This window comes from Sphaeramia orbicularis, unplaced genomic scaffold (assembly GCF_902148855.1).
Source record: "Sphaeramia orbicularis unplaced genomic scaffold, fSphaOr1.1, whole genome shotgun sequence".
Taxonomy (NCBI): Eukaryota; Metazoa; Chordata; class Actinopteri; order Kurtiformes; family Apogonidae; genus Sphaeramia; species Sphaeramia orbicularis.
The window spans coordinates 431289-449892 of record NW_021941538.1 but is presented as its reverse complement, the minus strand read 5'-3'; the positions used below and the strand labels follow the sequence as shown (position 1 = coordinate 449892).

Below are 18604 nucleotides of genomic sequence, written 5' to 3'. Positions count from 1 at the left end.
GAGATGTTTTTTTCTGGAGCCTTTGTTTACTCTATTCCTTCAAATCCCCTTCACACCCTGATTACAACTAATTCATTAAATGCTCTAACACAAAGATTAAAAACATTAGTCACCAGTGGAACGACAGGACTGAAAAAACACCATCCAATCATTTTGAGCGCCCACTCCAAATGATTGAACGGTGATAGTCTATCAAACTCAACTGCCATGGCCCCTCCCCCCTCTGTTCGTACCCCTCTTCGTGCATGAATCGTGCTTTCTCAGAGGCTGAAGCGTTTGTACAGGAAGTGAACCAGAACCTGGATATATTAGTTCTATTAGGATGGAAAGTTCACCTCCAACTGTTTAGTCCCAACATAAACCAGTAGGAAATGGAACATTAGTCCCACAGCTCGAACTGGGGCTGTTCTGGAAGAGCGGGGGGGTTAGAGGAGACTGAAGGAGGGGACTGGATACGCCAGACGGAGCCTCAGCCAGAGCCGTAGCCAGCGTCGGAGCCCGAGACGGGTCTGTACTGGACCTTACCCAGTGACGGAGCCTCAGCCCGTGTAGAGACGGAGCTGGGGCCGGACCGGACCGTAGATGGCGTCAGAGCCCAAGCCGGGGCCAGAGCAGAGCCTCATGGCTATTGTCGATGTGCAGCGTTCGTGACCCTCAGGAACAAGCATTGCGAGTGCCAGTACTCTGGAGGTGTGGCTTCAGAGAGACCTGTGAAGAAGAAAGGGGTTTGGACTTTCGAATAGAGTATTTTCAAAATGTAGCTGCTGGAACCGTTTTTCTAAGATCTCAGATCTAGGGATGGGAATCGATAAGAATTTACGATTCCTTATTGATTGTCTTATCATTCTCATTGGGTGAGGAATAAAAGAGTTCAAACGGGTGTGTTTGCATTAACTGTCTTTTATATTTCCATCTGCACGGAAAATAGAACATATACGTATGAACAAATAATAAGAACAGATTATGCCGGCCTGGTTCGGGGGGTGGGGGGGGGGGGGGGGGTCATGCAGTGAAAGTGAAACTCCAGACTCTTACTAATTCCTCTATTGCTGCATTTCCACTACGTGGAACCGGTTCGACTCTGCTCATCTCCTGTTGTGCACCTCATTTCCTTTCCCCTACCTTCAGAAACTTGTATTTGAGGGGGTACGATGTTTCTTTCCCGCACCGGAACCAGAACTGGACCCAGATGACGGCCTGGTGTTCACTCTGCCGCTAGTTCACAAGAGCCGCTAAGTAGCGTATCAAATATGTGACATTCCTGTAAATGAATCACATGTGGACAAATGTTTGAACAGACTGGAGGGATTCCACCTTTAGAAGAAATGGAAGCTTGACAGAGTTCAACTGGACCTGGTGTGGTCTGTTTAGACCTGGTGTCGACTTTTTAGACCTTTTCTGCCTCAACACCATGTCGGCTATGTTCTGACCAAAACAATGCAGCATGCGTGTGATGTCATCGCGTGATGTCATCGCGCATGCACAATGAAGGCGGAATTGATAAGCAGAATTCTTAAGCAGGCAGGCAAACAATTCCAAGAATCGAGCTGCTGGGATCCAGTTCTCAAAAGAACCGGTTGTCTTATTCCATCCCTACTCATACCCCACCTTTAAACTGGTTTATTTACTTCCATTCAAACGCAGTTTACAGTTGTTCTGACACCGTGCATCCTTCTGTGTTTCTGTATGTTATTTCATTTCCTTTTGTCTTCTTTAAATATGAGCTGTGCTCCGTATCTTAAAGCTAACGTACGCTGTTTAAACAACTAGAACGACTCTGGTACTTGGTGTAAACTAAACCCTGAGGTCAACACAGTCAGTGACAGGATTGTTATTACCTCCTCCAGGAGGTATTGTGATCACTTTATGTTTGTTTGTTTGTTCATCTTTAGTGTAAAACTCTTCCACCCATCTTTCCCAGATCTTCCCCACAGATAGGCCTAGGCCCTGGGACCAACCCAGTCCATTTTGGTCCCAGTAGGACAAAGTTCAAGGTCACAGCAAGGTCACAACATCTACAATTTTCCATCTGTCATCACTGAGACATTTTCCAAAATTCATCCCAAATTCCAAACGACTCCAATTAGCCTCCAAATGGATCCACCTGTAGCTTAGAACAATCTCTTGTATCTGGAACTAAATTGTCCACATCCACTGTGGAATGTGGACTCTGTGGACATTTACACTGAACATTGAAAATCCCATTTACCACACATTTTTCATTATTTTCATATAACTTTTTCATTATAACTCACTATAACTATAGCTTCAACTTTTTCTGCTGTATGGAACAACCTTGAAACTGTTGAATTTAAAAACAAATAGGCAATCCACACATGCACACTGTTCGGGGTGCTTGGCGGAGGTTTGTGTTCTCTAAACACTTGTTACTTCTTGCCTTTGTCAGGTGGAGAACAGCAGAGAGGAGGAGGAGCCAGCAGTGGAGGAGGAGCCAGCAGAAGAGGAGGAGCCAGCAGAGGAGGAGGCTCAAGTCCAGGAGGAGAGGTGACGGCAGAGAGGGAGGGGCCTGAGGGAGAAACGCCCCCTAAATCAGACCCTGAAGACCCCGTGGTGACGACAGGCGAAGAGGCAGCCCCCACAGACATGAGTCCGGAGGGCGGGGGGGCTCCGTCCCAGGAGGCCGAAGGTCAAATGGCCGAGGTGTCCCCTCGGGGGCCCGCAGACTCCTCCCCCTGCACCTGCCAGGCCCTGTTCGACTATAGCTCCCACAACCCCCCCCGGCGTAAAAACCGGCCTTGCTCTCTGCCCGTGTCGGAGCTGGAGACGGTGATCGCGTCAGCCTGCGGAGAACCCGAGACGCCGCGGTCCCACTACATCCGCATCCACCACCTCCTCCACAGTCTGCCCTCGGCCCAGCAGAGACCCCCCAGCCAGGAGGAGGAGGGGGGGAGGGGGAGGAGGGCACCCAGACCAGAGCAGACAGCAGCGCCACGTCACCAACACTGAAAACCACCAAAGACAGAGAGGAGGACCAGGACCACGACCAGGACCACGACCAGGATGAGGACGACGACACCACCAAGTCACCGTCTCAGGTAAAGACCACAACATCCAATCAGCTGACTCCGACTGTCACCGAATTAACCAATCAGCTGACTCTGACTGTCACCGAATTAACCAATCAGCTGACTCTGACTGTCACTGAATTAACCAATCAGCTCAGGGTTCTCACTAGGATTTTCTCACAGTGTAGGGGCACCATGTGTGCGGCACGCGCCTGTAGATGGCACAAGTTTTGTAGGGGGGTCCGGGGGCATCCTCCCCCGGAAAATTTTGAAATGTATACACTCTCTCTCTCTCCTACCAAGGCACACAAAGGGGTGTTGATTCTGTTGTTCTCATTTCCTGTCTGCAGCGCTTTGCGGGAAGATAAAGGAATATATTTTTTCAAATTCAAATCTCGTTATCATTACGCTGGACACACACACACACAAAAAAAAAAAAAACACTGCTACGCTGGTTGAAAGACAGCATCGTTCAATGACTGTAGCGAGAACCCTGCAGCTGTCGTCTCTTAACTCTTCATCTATGGGCTTTTCTGGTTGGTTTTTGTTCTAATGTTTTTTTTGTTTTTTTTTTTCAGGTTCCAGAGTGTCCTGGGCCCTGCTGTCGGCGCTCCCTGCCTCGTAGTCTGTCCATTGAACGCCTGTCTGAGCTCAACCAGCTACTGGAGGGGAGGGGGGGGGCAGACCCCCACCCGTCCGGAGGATCTCCCCCTCCTGTCTGGACAGCGAGGAGGGAGACTCCAGCGGAGGCCGAAGAGTGGGCGGGACCTACAGACCTGTCGGCGACAACGAGTGTGAGTTCTGCGACACCTCCTGCTACAGCACCTCCTGCTACACCTCCTCCTGCTACAGCACCTCCTGTTACAGCAACGAGGGGCGGAGCCGCTTCTGTAGCCACACCCGCCTGTCCTCCGTGGACAGTAACCGGCTCTCCGGCAGCACCGTGTTCTCCTCGCAAGACGAAGATGAAGACGAGGAGAACAGTGCTTTTGACTCCGCCCCCGACGCCGGTAACAGCCCAGAAGGACAACAGGCGGGGGGGTCCGGGGGCGAGAGGAGGGTGGGCCGGTGGAGGGAGGCCAGGAGGGCGGGAGGACACGGAGAATCGGCGGTACCCGGACCCAGTGACAGGACCAACATCGGTGAGGAATGGGCTGGAGTTTGTGTTGTGGTGGTCATCATTAATGTCTGCAGGAGTGACCATGTTTGGCAAAGAGGACGGAGCCACGGCACCTGAGCGTGAAGGCAGTGTGGAAGTGTGTTGAAGGAACAGGGAAACATTCCGACTGGTTTTTACAGACGTGTCTGGGTCTCATTTATTCTGTTTGGATGATGGTCAACCTGTAAAGCACAGATCTGAGGGAACAACACACCTGTGTATGTCTGGGATTGGGTTTGGTTTGTTAAGTTTGGTTTGGTGTGGTGTGGTTTGGTTTGGTGTGGTTTGGTTTGGTGTGGTTTGGTTTGGTTTGGTGTGGCTTGGTTTGGTTTGGTTTGGTTTGGTTTGGTGTGGTTTGGTTTGGTTTGGTTTGGTGTGGCTTGGTTTGGTTTGTTTGTTTTTTGGTTTGTTTGGTTTGGTAGATGGCTCCGCCTCAGTACAGAGGGTGCTGGTCATGTTATGTTGAAGACATTTGAGTTAGATGACAAATGTTAACATATACAGTTACCGCAGGATGAACTGATGCTAACATTAGCTTTTGGAACAGGGTTAGGGTTAGGAACAGGGTTAAGGTTAGGAACAGGGTCAGAGTTAGTATTGGTATCTCTTTTCCTAACTCTCTATGAATGTGCATGTTCCACATCTGCCCTTCGCTCTGGTGTGCTTTGGATTGGTTTGTTTGGTTTGGTTTTATTTGGTTTTGTTTGTTTGTTTGGTTTGTTTATTTGTTTTGGTTTGTTTGGTTCGTTTATTTGTTTTGGTTTGTTTGTTTGTTGGTTAGTTTGTTGGTTTAGTTTGTTGGTTTGGTTGTTTATTTGTTTTGGTTTGTTTGGTTTGTTTATTTGTTTTGGTTTGTTTGTTGGTTAGTTTGTTGGTTTGGTTTGTTTGTTTGTTTTGGTTTGTTTGTTTGTTTGGTTTGTTTGTTGGTTGGTTGGTTTGTTTTTTTGGGTTGTTTGTTTTGTTTGTTTGTTTTGGTTTGTTGGTTGGTTGGTTGGTTTGTTTGTTTGTTTGTTTTGGTGGTTTGTTGGTTTGTTGTTTGTTTTGTTTGTGTTGTTTGTGGTTGTTGTTTTGTTTGTTTGTTTGTTTTGGTTTGTTTGTTGGTTGGTTTGGTTTGTTTGTTTGGGTTGTTGTTTTGTTGTTGGTTTGTTGTTGGTTAGTTGTTGGTTTGGTTGGTTTGGTTTGTTTGTTGGTTTGGTTTTGTGTTTTTTTTGGGTTGTTTGTTTTGTTTGTTTGTTTGTTTTTGTTTGTTGGTTGGTTGGTTTGTTTGTTGGTTTGTTGGTTTGTTTGTTTTTTGTGTTGTTTGTTGGTTTGTTTGTTTGTTGGTTTGTTTGTTTGGTTTGTTTGTTGGTTGGTTTGTTTGTTTGTTGGTTTGTTTGTTTGTTGGTTTGTTGGTTTGTTGGTTGGTTTGTTTGTTGGTTGGTTGGTTTGTTTGTTGGTTTGTTTGTTTGTTTGTTTGTTTGTTTGTTGGTTTGTTTGGTAATCTGACACCGACCCAAATCCATCACACACAGAATAAACCTCTAGAAACCAGAGAAAAGCCAAACCTGAACATCACCATCTGATCTTTTCTACTGATCCTCATCATGTGATCATGTGAGTCATGTGATTATTGGACCAGGTTTCAGTAGTGATCATGTGACTCCTCAGCTCCTCTGCAGCAGCCACAGTGGTCAACCCCAGCTCCTGTTAGCTCAGACGCTGGCTAACGTCAACCCCCCCCCCCCCCCAGCTGTGTGTGGCTCCTTATAAGGGCAGTGGTGGGTTTGACTCCTTATAAGGGCATTGGGGTGTGGTGTGGTGTGGTGTGTGGCTCCTTATAAGGGCAGTGGTGGGTGTGGTGGAGGGGCCAGCTACCGTGTGTGTGGCTCCTTATACGGGCAGTGGTGGGTGTGGTGGAGGGGCGGCTACCGTGTGTGTGGCTCCTTATACGGGCAGTGGTGAGTGGTGGGGGGGCCGGCTACCGTGTGTGTGGCTCCTTATAAGGGCAGTGGTGGGTGTGGTGGAGGGGCCGGCTACCGTGTGTGTGGCTTATAAGGGCAGTGGTGGGTGTGGTGTGTCCCCAGTCTGTGGTCATCATTCCATCCTGTCTCTCTGATGTCCTGTAGGCTCAGGCTCCTCCCTCCTGTCGGCCATCTTCCAGTCCTGCGGCCCAGCCATGACCTAAACCATTGTCCTGCCGCCACTGAGCCTGCCTTACCTCCAAGTAAGAAGCTCCGCCCATGTCTTACTCTGGAGTCACAGCCCACTACCCATTACATCTGTGTGTTTGTGTGTGTGTGTGTGGTGTGTGTGTTTTCCAAACATCTCTCCTCTGTGCTTGTGTCCATGTCAGCCTCCCTTCATCATGTATGTTTACAGTGATGGATAGATGGATGGTTGGTTGGATCGTTGTTTAGTTGGCTGGTTGGTTAGCTGAATGTTTGGTTGGTTGGTTGGTGTGGTTGGATGTTTGGTTGGTTGGTTGGATGGATGGTTAGCGTGTTGGTTGGTTGGTTGGTTAGTTGGATGTTTGGTTGGTCGGTCGGTCGGTTGGTTGGATGGATGGTCAGTCGGTCGGTGTTTTCTGCTGAACCCTGAACTTCAAACCCTTCTTTCCGCTCCTTGACTCCAGTGGGAATTCTGAACCCTGTGTTGTCCATTTTGTCTGTGTTGAGTCTGCAACATCTGTTGCGTCTTGTTTCCTCAGACTGGGAGGCTCGCGTTGACAGTCACGGCAGGGTTTTCTACGTGGACCACGTCAACAGGACCACCACCTGGCAACGGCCCAGCCACAGCGGGAAATGTACCCACAACCTGCCCCGGTCCGGATCCACCCAGCAGATGGAGCAACTGAACAGGAGGTGGGACTGCAACCAGGCAACACAGACAACACACAGACCACTATCAGACAGGCAACACAGGCAACCAACTGAACACAGACCACTATCAGACAGGCAACACAGGCAACACAGACCACTATCAGACAGGCAACACAGGCAACGCAGACCACTATCAGACAGGCAACACAGGCAACCAACTGAACACAGACCACTATCAGACTGACAACACAGGCAACACACAAACCACTATCAGACAGGCAACATAGGCAACTTAGACCACTATCAGAGAGGCAACACAGTCAACCAACACAACACAGACCACTGTCACGATATATCATGATTCTGTTAAAAAGGCAAGTTTTGTTTGTTTCTTTTTTTAATAATTATTTCCTGGAAGAATTGAATTGCAGCAGAAATCTCCACAAATCCTAAACACATTTGTATTTGATCCCAACAGGATCTAATGTTCTATCCTCAAATGTTCCAACTGTGTTCAAACTGACATTCTGTTTTACAGACATTCCAGTTTCAGATCCTGTTCAAATGTTCAGATTCTATTAGTTCACAACTAACATCAGAACAGGATTTGAGTTCAATCCAAACAAAGGAACCAACATTAGTGAATAAAAGAGTGTGAAATAAGAAGAAATAAAATAGAAAAAAAAAAAACAACTAAAATGAACGTACACAATATCTGCATTTGAATAAATACCTTAAAATATCCATACAGTATTGTGAAATGAAATATCGCATATATTGCAGAACTGATATTTTCTAACAGTCCTACACATGACAGTAAATGTTTCACTGGAGTTCTGAGTGCAGACTCCTCCAGAGGACTCAGGTCCAGCCAGATCCATTTGTACAGTTTAGTGGAGTGGTGCTGCCACCTGCTGGCTGAGCACAGGGATGACGCCCAGTCCAAAACAGAACAGGTTCTACAATATCCAGACAGATCTGAGGGGGCTCATACCACTGTGTGTGTGTGTGTGTGTGTGTGTGTGTGTGTGTGTGTGTGTGTGTGTGTGTGTGTGTGCAGGTACCAGAACATCCAGAGGACATGGCCACAGAGGAGGATGCTGGGAGTCTGAGTCCAAGTCCGAGTCAGAGGCTGGAGCGAAGCAGCAGCACTGAAACAGAAGTGGATTCAGCTCGCAGACCTGTGGCATTCATGAGGTCAAAGGTCACAGTAGGTTATGGCTCATGTCCAAACATGTCAGAATATTACAGACGTGACAGTGGTACAAGAAATAGAGAAGAGAAGAACGAGTCCAAACCTGTGTGTGGAGCTACCAGCTGACCTGTGTTCATATTGAACTGTGGTCCATGATCATGTCAGTACTGTGTAGGGCTTGGTAAAAAAGTCGATTTGATTGATTTTAGATCGATTTCGTTTTAATTTTGTGTAATCGCTTAATAGGATGAGACTGATTTTTCAGAGCGGGACCAGGAGTACACGGAACCATGGGCAGCTCCGTCTGTGAACCCCTGGGGAAGACTTAGTCTCGCTCGTGACGGCTCTGGAGCAGAAAAGAAACAGAGGAAGGGTGGAAAAAAACCCCTGAGCTGGAGCTCCTCCTGTCCTCAAACTGGAACCCACAGTGTGAAGGAACTGGATGCTGGAGGTTCTCTGAGGAGAGTCACAGAAGCCGGTCATTCTTGGAATAATAACTTGGATCCATACTATCACCTATGGCTGAGTATGGAGTTAGAGATAGGAAAGAGACAGTGTCCGACCGCTACACCACTACCCCCGCCCCCAACCAACATTCACAGAGCAGGCACCCCCCCACACACCGCACACACACGCACATGCACACACAACGCACACCAAACATGCACACACATGCACACACACGCACACACACATGCACACACACACACACCCACACAGTGAGTAGAAGAACACTAGTCATAAAACAGAATAGATGATGATGCAGAAGTCCGTCCAGATCCACTGTACAAACATGGACATGTTTGTGTGTTCATTATTTCACAGCAGATTCAGCTCCTTCTGCTCAAATGTCAGATTTATTTCCTTTCTAATATCTGTATTGATCACAGTATTGATGTGTTGCATGACTGCGGTGGTCAAATAATCAGGTTACAACTCAAAATTGTGCTTTGGTATCACAATTAATCTGAGTTAATCAATTAATACTGAAATGAATCAATATAGATCGAATCAAGTGAAATTGTGATTAATCGACTCAGAACCTTATGAATCGAATTCAAATCAATTATGGAAATTGGCCATGATACCCAGCCCTAGTACTGTGTGTGTATGTGGTTCTGATTGAAAACCTGTCCTTGGTGTCTTCGGTTGTCCCAGGTCCTTCGTCTCCTGTCAATCAGCAGAAGATCAGCTACCTCCTCCAGTCACCGGCGGTCAAGTTCATCACACACACCCAGAGTTCTTCACCATGTTACACAGCAACTATGTAGTTCTGCACACACACACAATGACCGCACACATGGAAAGGCTTCAAAACAGGAAAAAAGACAGAACAACACAAACTAGTCAAACAGGGAAACATCTGAGCTGCAACTGAGAGAACATAAGGTTCTAAAGAGGTGGAGACAGCTGAGGACAGAGGTGGAGACAGATGACAGGACAGAGGTGGAGACAGATGACAGGACAGAGGTGGAGACAGATGACAGGACAGAGGTGGAGACAGAGGTGGAGACAGAGGTGGAGACAGATGAGAGGACAGAGGTGGAGACAGATGAGAGGACAGAGGTGGAGACAGATGAGGACAGAGGAGGAGACAGATGAGAGGACAGAGGTGGAGACAGCTGAGGACAGAGGTGGAGACAGATGAGGACAGAGGTGGAGACAGATGAGAGGACAGAGGTGGAGACAGAGGTGGAGACAGATGAGGACAGAGGTGGAGACAGCTGAGGACAGAGGTGGAGACAGCTGAGGACAGAGGGGACAGATGAGAGACAGAGGAAGACAGATGAGAGGACAGAGGAGGAGACAGATGAAGGACAGAGGTGGAGACAGGTGGAGACAGATGAGAGGACAGAGGTGGAGACAGATGAGAGGACAGAGGTGGAGACAGATGAGAGGACAGAGGTGGAGACAGATGAGGACAGAGGTGGAGACAGATGAGAGGACAGAGGTGGAGACAGATGAGGACAGAGGTGGAGACAGATGAGAGGACAGAGGTGGAGACAGATGAGAGGACAGAGGTGGAGACAGATGAGGACAGAGGTGGAGACAGATGAGAGGACAGAGGTGGAGACAGATGAGAGGACAGAGGTGGAGACAGATGAGAGGACAGAGATGGAAACAGATGAGAGGACAGGTGGAGACAGATGAGGACAGAGGTGAAGACAGATGAGAGGACAGGTGGAGACAGATGAGGACAGAGGTGAAGACGGATGAGAGGACAGAGGTGGAGACGGATGAGAGGACAGAGGTGAAGACAGATGAGAGGACAGAGGTGAAGACAGATGAGAGGACAGGTGGAGACAGAGACAGGGAAGACAGATGAGAGGACAGGTGGAGACAGATGAGGACAGAGATGGAGACAGATGAGAGGACAGGTGGAGACAGATGAGGACAGAGATGGAGACAGATGAGAGGACAGGTGGAGACAGATGAGGACAGAGGTGGAGACAGATGAGAGGACAGGTGGAGACAGATGAGGACAGAGATGGAGACAGATGAGAGGACAGAGGTGGAGACAGATGAGAGAACAGAGGTGGAGACAGATGAGAGGACAGAGGTGGAGACAGATGAGAGAACAGAGGTGGAGACAGATGAGAGGACAGAGGTGGAGACAGATGAGGACAGAGGTGGACAGATGAGGACAGAGATGGAGACAGATGAGAGGACAGAGGTGGAGACAGATGAGGCCAGAGGTGGAGACAGATGAGAGGACAGAGGTGGAGACAGATGAGAGGACAGGTGGAGACAGATGAGGACAGAGATGGAGACAGATGAGAGGACAGAGGTGGAGACAGATGAGAGGACAGAGGTGGAGACAGATGAGAGGACAGAGATGGAGACAGATGAGAACAGAGGTGGAGACAGATGAGAGGACAGAGGTGGAGACAGATGAGAACAGAGGTGGAGACAGATGAGAACAGAGGTGGAGACAGATGAGAACAGACGTGGAGACAGATGAGAGCAGAGGTGGAGACAGCTGAGGACAGAGGTGGAGACAGATGAGAACAGAGGTGGAGACAGCTGAGGACAGAGGTGGAGACAGATGAGAGGACAGGTGGAGACAGATGAGGACAGAGATGGAGACAGATGAAGGACAGAGGTGGAGACAGATGAGGACAGAGGTGGAGACAGATGAGAGGACAGAGATGGAGACAGATGAGAGGACAGAGGTGGAGACAGATGAGAGGACAGAGGTGGAGACAGATGAGAGGACAGAGGTGGAGACAGATGAGAACAGAGGTGGAGACAGATGAGAACAGAGATGGAGACAGATGAGAACAGAGGTGGAGACAGATGAGAGGACAGAGGTGGAGACAGCTGAGGACAGAGGTGGAGACAGATGAGAGGACAGAGGTGGAGACATGGACATTGTCATGGTAGGAGTGTTCCTCCTGGTTAACCTTCCTTCACAACTGTCGTATAAACCGATGGCTGTTGCCATGGTTACAGGGAGCCTATCGGATGTTCACCAGCAGCAGCTGCGTCACACATGATCCTAAAAGTGCGACGTGACGCCAGGAACTTTGAGCGGTACCAGCACAACCGAGACCTGGTGGTGTTCCTGAACAATTTGCAGACACCAGACTGGAACTGCCCCGAGGGTGGGAGATCAAGAGTGACCCCCAGGGGAAGGTAGGACACACATACACACACACACACACACACACACACATATATATATATATGATATATAAGTAATATATATATATATATATATATATATATACTATATATATACAGTACAGGCCAAAAGTTTGGACACACCTTCTCATTCTTTGCATTTTCTTTATTTTCATGACTATTTTCATTGTAGATTCTCACTGAAGGCATCAAAACTATGAATGAACACATGTGGAATTATGTACTTAACAAAAAAGTGTGAATAACTGAAAACATCTCTTATATTCTAGTTTCTTCAAAGTAGCCACCCTTAGCTCTGATGACTGCCTTGCACACTCTTGGCATTCTCTTGATGAGCTTCCAGAGGTAGTCACCTGAAATGGTTTCCACTTCATAGCTGTGCCTTGTCAGGGGTACTTAGTGGAATTTCTTGCCTTATTGATGGGGTTGGGACCATCAGTTGTGTTGTGCAGAAGTCAGGTTGATGCACAGCTGACAGCCCTATTGGACAACTGTTAGAATGCATATTATGGCGAGAACCAATCAGCTAAGTAAAAGACAAACGAGTGGCCATCATTACTTTAAGAATGAAGGTCCAGTCAGTCTAGAACATTCAAAAACTTTGAATGTGTCCCCAGTGCAGTCGCACAAAAAACCATCAAGCGCTCCAACGAAACTGGCCTCACATGAGGACCGCCCCAGGAAGGAAGACCAAGGAGTCAACCTCTGATGCTGAAGATAAGTTCATCTGAGTCACCAGCCTCAGAAATTGCAAATTAACAGCGAGGCTTCACGATTAGAGACCAGATGAATACCACACAGAGCTCTAGCAGCAGACACATCTCTACAACAACTGTTAAGAGGAGACTGCGTGAATCAGGCCTTCATGGTCAAACAGCTGCTAGGAAACCAACTGCTCAGGAGAGGCAACAAACACAAGAGATTTTTGGGCCAAGAAACCCAAGGAATGGACATTAGACCAGTGGAAATCTGTGCTTTGGTCTGATGAGTCAAATTTCAGATCTTGGGATCCAACCGCCGTGTCTTTGTGCGACGCAGAAAAGGTGAACGGATGGATGCTACATGCCTGGTTCCCACCGTGAAGCATGGAGGGGGAGGTGTGATGGTGTGGGGGTGATTTGCTGGTGACGCTGTTGGGGATTTATTCAAGATTGAAGGCAACCTGAATCAGCATGGCTACCAACAGAATCCTGAGGTGACATGCCATTCCATCCGGTCTGCGTTTAGTTGGACCATCATTTATGTTTCAAACAGGACAATGACCCCAAACACACCTCCAGGCTGTGTGAGGGATATTTGACCAAGAAGGAGAGTGATGGAGTGCTGCGCCAGATTGACCTGGCCTCCACAGTCACCGGACCTGAACCCGATCGAGATGGTTTGGGGTGAGCTGGACCGCAGAGTGAAGGCAAAAGGACCAACAAGTGCTAAGCATCTGTGGGAACTTCTTCAAGACTGTTAGGAAACCATTTCAGGTGACTACCTCTGGAAGCTCATCAAGAGAATGGCAAGGAGTGTGCAAAACAGTCATCAGAGCTAAGGGTGGATACTTTGAAGAAACTAGAATATAAGAGAGTTTTCAGTTATTTCACACCTTTTTGTTAAGTACATAATTCCACATGTGTTCATGATGCCTTCAGTGAGAATCTACAATGTAAATAGTCATGAAAATAAAGAAAATGCAAAGAATGAGAAGGTGTGTCCAAACTTTTGGCCTGTACTGATACATATATATATATATATATATATATATATATATATATATATATATATATATATATATACACCCTTTAGTATTAACATGTAGACCCCAGACTGTTCCCTAGACGTATATACTGTACAGGTGCAATGAAGAACAGAAGAAAAAACACGGTCTTAAAATCAGTAAATATTTGTTCCTGGTCCTGGTTCCTTTTGTCTGTCCTTAACTGTCCTCTGTCTTTGGTCTGAACTGTCCTCTGTCTTTGGTCTGAACGGTCCTCGTCTTTGGTCTGAACTGTCTCTGTCTTTTGGTCGCAGTCTCCTTTCTTCGTGGACCACAACAGTCGAGCCACCACATTCATCGACCCTCGAATCCCCCTCCAGAACGGCCGACTGCCCGGACACCTGGCACACAAACAGCACCTGCAGAGGCTCCGCAGCTTTACAGCGCCGGAGAGGTAAGGGACCCTAAACTGGACCAAACAGGACCAAACCAGGGTTAAAACAGGACTAAACGGATTAAAACAGGACCAAACAGGGAGAAAATAAGACCAAGCAGGGCCAAAACAGGACTGAAATAGGGCTAAAACAGGACTAAACCTGTCCATGTGGTGGTTCCTCTAGTAGATGTTCATGTTTCCTCCTCCTTTGGGGACAGTAGTTCCGTCTGGTCTAAATGCAGACACCAGAACCTGACCCGGTTCCACAGACAGTGGGTTTCTGGTTCTAGTTTAGTGGAACCCACTGACAGTACTGACTCAGGTCCATGTGGGACAGTAGACCTGATGGTACACATGACAAGACCCTGTCTGTCCATGGTGGTCTGACCTGAAGCTGACCTGTGGGCCCACATTTGGATGGAGGGAATCCGGGTCAGGTCCAGGCTCAGGTCCGGGTCCAGGTCCGGGTCCTGGTCCAGGTCTGCAGGCTCAGGGTCTCTAACTGTCGGTGTTTGTCTCCAGGCGTCTGACGTGTCCAGGAGTCGTGGTGGCGTCTTGATGGCCAGGCCTGGGAAACAGTCTGGTTGCCGCCATTCGCAGTCAGCATCAGGCCGACGCCCACCTGGCCGCTCCATGTAAGCACCGCCCCAAGCTCCGCCTCTTTACCGCCGCTGCCCCCTGAGCCCATGTTTGGACATGTGTCCTGGTTTGTCTCCTGTGTCCTAAACTTTTGGTCTGTTTGTGTCCACAGCCTACAACGACAAGATCGTGGCGTTCCTTCGACAGCCCAACGTGTTCGACCTTCTGCAGGAGCGCTACACCAACCTGAACAAGAACCACGCACTGAGGTACCCTGTCCACCTAGACCTGGTCCAACCAGTCCTCAGGTTTGGTACCATCCGCGTAGACCTGGTCCAACCAGTCCTCCTGTTGGTACTGGTTGAGTAGACTTTACCATTGGAATCCGCCCACCTCTGACAGTTAAAGACATGATTGACAGCTGTACTTACCAATCACATTCTGTTTCTTCCCTGACTTCACACCAAAGACTGATCCAGAGTCTTCATTTGTACTGAGGGTTTAGACTAGGACCAGAACTAAGAGGGGCCAGATGGGACAATATTCAATTTACCATTCACACACAATATGAAAACGCACACATACACACATGAAATGCATTCACACACACGTGAACCACCTTTCTCTACTGTTGAACCCACCTGTTGAACCCACCTGTTGAACCCACCTGTTGAACCCACTGTTGAACCCACCTGTTAATCTACCTGTTGAACCCACTGTTGAACCCACTGTTGAACCCACCTGTTGAACCCACCTGTTGAACCCACCTGTTGAACCCACCTGTTAATCTACCTGTTGAACCCACCTGTTGAACCCACTGTTGAACCCACCTGTTAATCTACCTGTTGAACCCACTGTTGAACCCATCTGTTGAACCCACTGTTGAACCCACCTGTTAATCTACCTGTTGAACCCACTGTTGAACCCATCTGTTGAACCTACTGTTGAACCCACCTGTTAATCTACCTGTTGAACCCACTGTGAACCCACTGTTGAACCCACTGTTGAACCCACCTGTGAACCCACTGTTGAACCCACCTGTTGAACCCACTGTTGAAACCCACCTGTTGAACCCACCCTGTTTAAGCCACTGTTGAACCCACTGTTGAACCCATCTGTGAACCCACCTGTTTGAACCCACTGTTGAACCCACTGTTGAACCCACTGTTGACCCCACTGTTGAAACCCACCTGTTATATCCACCTGTTTAATCCACCTGTGAACCCCACCTGTTGAACCCACTGTTGAACCCACCTGTTGAACCCACCTGTTGAACCCACCTGTTGAACTCATCTGTTGAACCCACCTGTTGAACCCACTGTTGAACCCATCTGTTGAACCCACTGTTGAACCCACCTGTTTAATCCACCTGTTGAACCCACCTGTTGAACCCACCTGTTGAACCCACCTGTTAATCTACCTGTTGAAACCCACCTGTTGAACCCACTGTTGAACCCACCTGTTGACCCACCTGTTTAATCCACCTGTTGAACCCACTGTTGAACCCATCTGTTGAAACCCACCTGTGAACCCACTGTTGAACCCACCTGTTAATCTACCTGTTGAACCCACCTGTTGAACCCACCTGTTAATCTACCTGTTGACCCCACTGTTGACCCACTGTTGAACCCACCTGTTGAACCCACTGTTGAACCCACCTGTTAATCTACCTGTTGAACCCACTGTTGAACCCACCTGTTGAAACCCACCTGGTGAACCCACCTGTTTGAACCCACTGTTGAACCCACCTGTTAATCTACCTGTTGAAACCCACTTGAACCCACTGTTGAACCCCACCTGTTGAACCCACCTGTTGAACCCACTGTTGAACCCAACCTGTTGAACCCACTGTTGAACCCACCTGTTGAACCCACCTGTCTGTGTCTGGTCTGTGTTCAGGGAGAAGATCCACTACATCCGAACTGAAGGTTCTCAGGGTTTGGGGAAACTGTCCAGTGATGAGGACCTGGTCATTCTGCACAGGTAACCCCGCCCACCTCCCACCGCTCCGCCTTTCCTTTGGCAGCGGCATTTCCGGCCCCGCCCACTCACACCTGTGTCCCTCTGTGGTTCCAGTATGTTTGAGGAGGACATCATGTCCTACGTCCCCCCTCAGCCCGTCTACCCAGGGTTCAGCTTCTCCCCTCGATGTTCTCCGGCCTCTTCACCGCAGAACTCACCAGGTAGGAGTGAGAACATGCATGTGTGAGAACATATGTGTGTGACAACATGTGTGTGAGAACATCCATGTGTGTGACAACATGTGTGTGACACATATGTGTGTAAGAACATGTGTGTGACAACATGTGTGTGAGAACATCCATGTGTTGTGACAACATGCATGTGTGAGAACATATGTGTGTAAGAACATGTGTGTGACAACATGTGTGTGAGAACATCCATGTGTGTGACAACATGCATGTGTGAGAACATATGTGTGTAAGAACATGTGTGTGACAACATGTGTGTGAGAACATCCATGTGTGTGACAACATGCATGTGTGAGAACATATGTGTGTAAGAACATGTGTGTGACAACATGTGTGTGAGAACATCCATGTGTGTGACAACATGCATGTGTGAGAACATATGTGTGTAAGAACATGTGTGTGAGAACATCCATCTGTGTGACAACATGCATGTGTGAGAACATAGGTGTGTGTGTGAATGTCCGGTGGGCTTCATTCACCAGGAGTGTGTGTGTGTGTGTGTGTGTGTGTGTGTGTGTGTGTGTGTGTGTGTGTGTGCAGGTCTTCAGAGGGCTCGTGCTCCTGCTCCGTATCGCAGAGACTTTGAAGCCAAGCTCAGAAACTTCTACAGGAAGTTGGAGGCAAAAGGATACGGACAAGGACCAGGAAAGACCAAGTAAGAACTGAGCAACAACAACGACAATACCAGCAACAACACCAACAACACCACCAGCAACAACACCAACAGCAACACCAACAACACCACCAGCAACAACACCAACAGCAACACCAACAACAACAACACTAGCAACACCAACAACACCAGCAACAACACAACACCAACAACAACACCAACAACACCAGCAACAACACAACACCAACAACAACACCAACAACACCAGCAGCAACAATAACAACAACAGTAACACCAGCAACAGCAAATCCAGCAACACCACCAACACTATTAGCAGCAACAACACTACCACCACTACCACCACCACCACTACCAACACCACCAACACCACCACCACCACTACCACCACCAACAACACCACCACTACCAACACTACCACCACCACCAACACTACCACCACCACCAACACCACCAACACCACCACCACCAACACTACCACCACCAACACCACCACCACCAACACTACTACCACCACCACCCATCAACACTACCACCACCACTACCAACACCATCAACACCACCAACACCACTACCAACACCACCACCATCACTACCAACACCAACACTACCAACACCAACACTACCAGCACCACCACCATCAACACTACCACCACCACTACCACCACCATCACTACCAACACACCACTACCAGCACTACCAACACCACCATCACCACCCACCAACAACAACACCACCAACCCTACCACCACCCCCAACAACAACGCTACTACCAACACTACCACAACCACTACCAACACCACCAACACCAACACAACCACCACCACCACCACCACTACCACTACCAGCACCACCACCATCCTGGTCCTCCTGCTCTTCCTCCTCATGCTACCGTTCTCTTCCATCAGACCCAGGTGTGTCAGTGTGTGTTCCTCCTCCTCTTCAGGTTGGTCATCAGGAGGGAACAGCTGTTGGAGGTCACCTTTAACCAGGTCATGTCCTACTCCAGGAAGGAGCTGCAGAGGAACAAACTCTATGTCACCTTCATGGGGGAGGAAGGGTGAGACAAAGCCACACCCACTGAACCCTAACCCCACCCATGGGCTATAATCCAGCGGCGTCAGACTCCGCCTTGTGTGTGTGCATGTGTGTGTGTGTTTATGTGTGCATGTGTGTGTGTGTCTGTGTGTGTGTGTTTGTGTGTGCATGTGTGTGTGTGT

At 48.5% G+C, this 18604-nt stretch overlaps 1 pseudogene; it reads left to right on the top strand.

Annotated features, from left to right (window-relative positions):
- Positions 1-582: 582 nt before the first annotated feature.
- Positions 583-18604, top strand: part of LOC115416057 (E3 ubiquitin-protein ligase HECW1-like) — a 23721-nt pseudogene continuing 5699 nt past the window's right edge.